The 6134-nt window shown below is 44.5% G+C and overlaps 1 long non-coding RNA gene across 1 annotated transcript in view; it reads left to right on the top strand.

Moving 5' to 3' along the window:
* The first annotated feature begins 1439 nt into the window (after positions 1-1439).
* Positions 1440-6134, top strand: part of LOC104961161 (uncharacterized) — a 24363-nt gene continuing 19668 nt past the window's right edge. Inside the window, exon 1 of the long non-coding RNA XR_800068.1 lies at positions 1440-1609. This is a non-coding gene — a long non-coding RNA (uncharacterized lncRNA). The remainder of the gene's footprint in view (positions 1610-6134) is intronic.

Genomic DNA, 6134 nt, shown 5'->3' with positions numbered 1-6134 from the left:
GTCAGGTTGAGCGAAGAGGCAGGCCAAATGCAGGGCTTTACGAGATCACATACCGTTTATTTCAAGGTAAACGTAGACATACAGGACTCTCCCCCGTTGAACGCGTCAAACACAACACAGGATTCTAACAATGACAGACAGAAAAACAGAACTTAAATGCACACCAAGAGGCTACACGCACCAAGACTATCACACAAGAACAGACCAGGTGAGGAGGGAGGGAAAACACAAGCGAACACAATCACGTAATCAGGCAGGAGGAACACAGGGTGTCCGTTTCTCAATCGCAAGCAGTACTAGTGCATCGAGTGCGCCGAAGACCAGGCCAAGCGTACTCGCGATTAAGAAACGCCCAGGCCATTTCTCAATCGCGAGGATGCTTGCTTGGTAGCACATGTCTTCCGAGTCACTTGCTTCAGAAGCTAGGAAAGAATCCTTCCTGGCATTCGGAAAACAAAGAGTGGAACAGGCTAGCAAGTGTGCAGGTGTGTGTCATATGAGAGGCCCCGCCTTACATTTTCCGCCACAGATTTGGGGAAATTGGTCCGTGTGCAAAGCATTGTGGGGATTTTAAGGACGCGAAGTCTACCCATGTGCAGCCTCGAAATTACCCCCAAACCAAGGACGCGGCCTCGGTGGAATTCCAAGTATGCTGGAGATTGGAACAGTCCTTCGGCGGCACTCGATGACGTAGCATCCTTGAAATATTGGCTTGGAAGTCAGTTTCCTCAAGATTGAGAAACGGCCCCAGAGACAGAAAGCAACAGGCAAGACGGGGGGTGAACACTTTTCAAAATAAAACAGGAAACCAAAGACAGATCAAGACAAGACAAAACACAACACAGACAGATGGTGACAAAATAATGAACTCCCTGTTCATTCTGATTGTTAGAAACACACGATTGAGATAAACCAACTTGTGCTTTCCCCAAAATCTTGGAAAGACAAGCACACTTGTTCTTTTTGGTCAAACTAGGGGCTATATTTGGTTAAGTGTTGAAAAGTTGTCAGGCCTTCTCTCCTCTACGGTCAGGAGCATCTGTAACAGCTCTGTCTAATAAAGCAGCTCTGTCAACCTCTAGGGTCTCCTGCCTGAAGGCTCCCTTGCCAAATGACAGTGTAAGACTTTGAAAAGAAAGAAAAGAGAACTCTCAGGCTACGCAGCTCCTCTTTCTGCTATCATCTCTATCAGATCCCTGTTTTCCGCCCAATTAGCGAATCTCACAGATTGCCTTTTATCTAGCGCTTTGTGAAGGTATGATCCGAGTCAGATAACCCACCAGGATTTAAACTGACTCCTGTCGAAACATTTGAAAAGCACTAATACACGCTGCAGCAGAGGCAGACTTTGTTTATTCTCTCCAGAGGTTATTGATTCAATGGATGCAGAATGATGCCCATTCATGTGTCTGTCTTTTGTTATCTCTCTGTCTCAGGTGCAAGTGTAACCTGCATGCCAACAGCTGTGTGTTTGACAAGGGGAAGCTGGGCTGTGAGTGTGAACACAACACCACAGGGCCAGACTGCAGCCGCTGTAAGAGGCATTACCACGGAAGAGCCTGGAGTGTGGGCTCCTACCTCCCCATACCCAAAGGAACCGCAAATATATGTAAGTATATGAGTATGTGTAATGTAATGGTAGATATCTGTCTAATTTACTAGTAAGGCTATTAGCCGCGTTCAAACTGCAGTACTTTTCCCACTTTAGTTCCGATATAGTTCCGAAACGTCACGTTCACACCAACCAAAATGAGTTAATCAGAACCTTTTTTACCCCCTTTTCCGTCCCTGCTAGAGAGCAGGTACTTTCGTGGGAGAAAAAGGTTCCTATTTCTGATTGGCTGGGCGGATCGCAAACCACGCCCCGTAAAACTCCCAAAAAGTTTTATGAAGCCGCCATTTCTTTTATCCTTCGCATTAGCATTAGCCCAGCGCACAACGCAGAGAGAGTGGCGAACAGCAGCGATTGAACAACTCTATGCAATTGGATGGATTTCCAGTATCTCCTAGGGGATTTTGCTTCGACCATCCTTGTGGTCACTCCAACCACAAACAGAAACACCAGACTGGGAGCGGTGGAGATGAGAGGTGTGCGGCGTTCTGGCGATTTACTCTGAAGTAAACAGGACCCGGGGCTTCGGGCGGCGAGTATACATCGTGAAGTTGTTTGCGGCTTGCGCGAGGTAAGACCGCAAAGCAGAAGAGAAGAGTGACGTCAGAGGCTTCCATTCTGACCTAATCTTCCTCGAGGAACTTATTCGGTGGTGAACGCGATCCGGTACTTAGGTTCATCGAGAACTTAAAGAGTTTGTCATGAACCTTTGTGGGAAAAGCTACCGCGGTGTGAATGCGCGCCATATGACAGAAACTAAGTAAATGTTTGGCTTGTGTCCATTTGCATGGATGTTTGCACCGAAGAAAAGTCTATTCTGACAACGTGTACAAATGTTACCTTTAAGCTAATAGCAGACACCTGCAACTGATCTGTCTGGCTAGGAGTTTGTCTGTGGTTTCAGGCTAAGACCTAAAAAAGAACTATGTATTTTGTTCCTATTTTTTCTGGGCTGTCGCGAGCTCTGTAAGGAATTATTTTAGTTCAATTCTTTATCGCAGTAAGACTAGTAGTACAGCTGGAAGCCGCCTGAAAAGGCTTGCAAGCAGACAATGAGCATTTTTTGTTAACAGGTATTTGGGTCTAGATCCTCTCACGTTGAACCACTCTTGATGTGGACACATAAGAGTCACTTCGCGGCCCCTTAGGCCCTTGTTGGGTATGTGTGATGTTGGTCGGGGAATAAATAAATGTGTTTTTTTGCTGTCGTTCCAGATACAACCATCCTTCCAATTAACTTACCACCATTAAGATGTATTATTCCTGCCTCCGAAACCCGAGAAAAGTGTGAAGATAATGCCGGGTATTTCTTACCCGTTCACACGGGATGTTCTCTGAGGCAGAAGGTGCTCTTTTGCATCTATCAGCCTATAATCTTGGATGGGAGTGAGTCGCATTATCAAATCCACGCCTTGAGGCAGGGGGCTCATTGCCTCATAAATCTCATACAGCCACTCATGGTGTGGTGGTGGCGGCAGGCGGAGGCCAGATGGTGGAGATCTAGCCCTCTGGTCCTCCATTCACCACTGATTCAGACTCACATGTCAGCAATCTCGCAAGGCAATCTGCGGGATTGACAGCAGGTTCTTTCAGATGCTCATTCTTGATTTGTCTGACCTTGAATTATCTACACTGGCTGATCTGATTATATTATCTACCAGACATGTTGATTATGCTATTGATCCCACCTGATTAGTGCGAGTACATTTGTGCAGTCCGTAACAGGTACTCGTCTTGCTCTTCTTTTGCGGCTTTTGTTGATGCAATTGGAACAACTACAGGTCAGTTGTTGCAGTCCTTTTATGCTGTCTGTGGTTGTGTGTGCATGCATGTATGCGCACAAGAAACTGTGTGGAGTGTGTGTGCACATGCACAGACCCTTGTTATTGCGACGTGGGGTTCTGTTTTTGGAACGTCTGTGAGCTCAGCGAGGATATTTGCGGATTTACCCTGCACCTCTCGGGTTGTTTATGGCCTCCCTGCCATGTGGTGCTCACCTGTCAGATGACAGGGCCGCTTATTAAAAACAGTCCAACACCCTGGCCGCATCTGCACGCAACCGATGAAACAACAGGTCTAGCCATCTCAAAAGCAATATCTAGCATTTTTTGGCAGTGGCATAAAATGCAATAATGTTGCACTGGAAGTGACGTAACAATTATTGGTGCCCCAGGTGTTCATGAACAAACTTTGGTCTTGAATTATTCTTATTCTTCTCATAAGTTTAACGCCTTAGGCCATCGTAACTGCCTTTTTATCCATTATGTGAAGCTCCATGTTCACCTTTAAGGATATTAAAGCTACCGACCCGTATCAAGACAAAATATCCAGAACGTGCAAATGTAATTATAGTTTAATAGCTTTCACTTCGTCATCAATTTTCGCTCTTTAATCCGATGGAGTCGCATTGATTTTCACAGATTAGGAACCCAGCTCCTGTGGAGGGCTATCTCCAAATCCTGCAGATGCAGATATGGACATCACGTGACCTCCTTCATCTTAATAAATTAGATCCCAAAATGGAGCCCTGCGTTGCTATGGCCAATAGCTGCTCAGCGCACTTGAGTGGACTGAGGAGTTGATTCAAATCCTTTCGGCCTGTTCAAAAGGAGGGAAAGAAATCCTGCAGAGCAGAAGCAGGAAGACTTTGAGAATTATGTTGACAGTCACTTTTCAGGGAGCGTCAACCTCATCTTTGATTCCAAGTAAGGTTCACAAGGTTAAGAGGGGTTGCGGTCTGAGAGTTTGATCGAGCTTTTTAGAATGTGGCTTTGGCTTTAAAATGGCACATATTGTTTGCCCTCCATTTCTCACCGCACCGGAACACTTTGTGTGTAGGAATTTAAGCTTGCTTTTTTCTTGCAAATTGGAGGCATAAAATCTGCTTGCCGTTGTTGTGACCAGCCCGTAAACTGCTAATGACAATGATAAATGGCTGGTGCAACAATATGAAGAATCCCACTGTCTACGCAAATGACAGGGAGAGGGAAAAAAGATGAAAATATGACCAGAAATTGCTCAAAGCTGCATTACATAATGCAACACAAAGAGGGGAATCACGGAGCAGACACTGATACACATGTTTTAGACAAAGACTAAACAGGTTTTGGGCCAAATTCGGGAGTTTTGAACTATAACAGTGCTTGAAAATAACCTTAATTGTTCTTCCGCGCTGTGTTTATGATCAATCATGGGCAAACGTGTTCCATCAACATATTGTATTTTAATTCATTTGATTGGGGCTTAAACTCTGTTTTCCTCGTCGTATATCGTAAATCCCACTGACCTCTTGAATAGGAGAAGATTTACACACACTTTGAATGATTTGCACGGATGCTGTTTGACTGATGTTTCATTCAGATGATGTTGTTAACAATTACAATTATCAAGCTGCCAATAACAAAAAGGAAGCAAGCGTCCACAGAACTGTTTGGTTAAAAGGATAAGGAAAATTCTGATGAAAACTACGTCTTCCGATGTAGAGTTTTGGATTCCGCTGCATTTTCCGTCATTGGCCAGACCGTTGTTATCACTCATGAGGTGTGGGCTGGCGGGTGTTGGTGTGTCGCTGTGTTCGCTGTGTGTGTGTCGATTTGTGTGTGTGCTGCTGATTGGGTCGACGTCGAGATTTTCGCTCGTGCGAGACCAAGCTTACGCATGCCGGCTTTGTATACATTCAAAAGTAACTACTACATATTATGCGCTTGTGTGAGGGCTGGATCAAGTTTCAAGCGCACAATACGCGTATTCACGCGATTTTACTCGCACGACTACCTCCTGCGTGTGGATCAGCGGTGTTCATTCCCGGAGTACCAGGTTGCGCACCCAGGGCGTGTACGTGACGTGTATAAGATCACAGAGACTTTTTTTGAATTGATTAGCTATAATATAAAAAGAGTATTACAATCCCTCGATTGTAGCGATGTTTTTGCATATAATCTATCTTGTTTGAGTATGAAGTTGGTGTGAGGGTTGTGCTGTATCAATCTCTTCATTCATCACTATGTTTTCTACAGTGAAACATATCTCCATCCTAACAGGCAATCATGCAGAACCTTATCTTAAGTGAGCAAATGCTTTTGTCTGAAAAATTAGAGCTTTGGTTCTATATGGTTATCTGCTCGTGAAGACTGTACCCAGAATAAATGTAAACGGAATGGCATCCATACTCGCTACCAGTGTTTTAATAAATTGAGAATGTACATACTCCAATATGGGTGGGTCTCGTTCAAAATTGTATGTAGAAAGATAATTGCGTTGTGCTACTAGGAGTAGGTTTTTTCTCTTTCAGGAGATCAACCAGTATGCAGCATGCCTTGAATCAATCAGCGGTTACTAATGAACGCAGTATTAGTAAGTATTACTTATTGTGTGCGGAACCGTAGTCAGCTGCCTGCACACGGAGCTGCTCAAGGTTTAAGAAGATAAGAGTAACTTATTCTAGCATCCGATCATTTCATTGCTAGTGCTCGCGGTTTTCTTGGCTGTGTTAGCAAATATCAACTTGATTGTTTCATATTCA

Source organism: Notothenia coriiceps, unplaced genomic scaffold (assembly GCF_000735185.1).
Source record: "Notothenia coriiceps isolate Sejong01 unplaced genomic scaffold, NC01 NC01_scaffold00001460, whole genome shotgun sequence".
Lineage (NCBI taxonomy): Eukaryota > Metazoa > Chordata > Actinopteri > Perciformes > Nototheniidae > Notothenia > Notothenia coriiceps.
The sequence above is the reverse complement of the archived record's forward strand: the minus strand, read 5'-3'. Positions and strand labels throughout refer to the sequence as shown.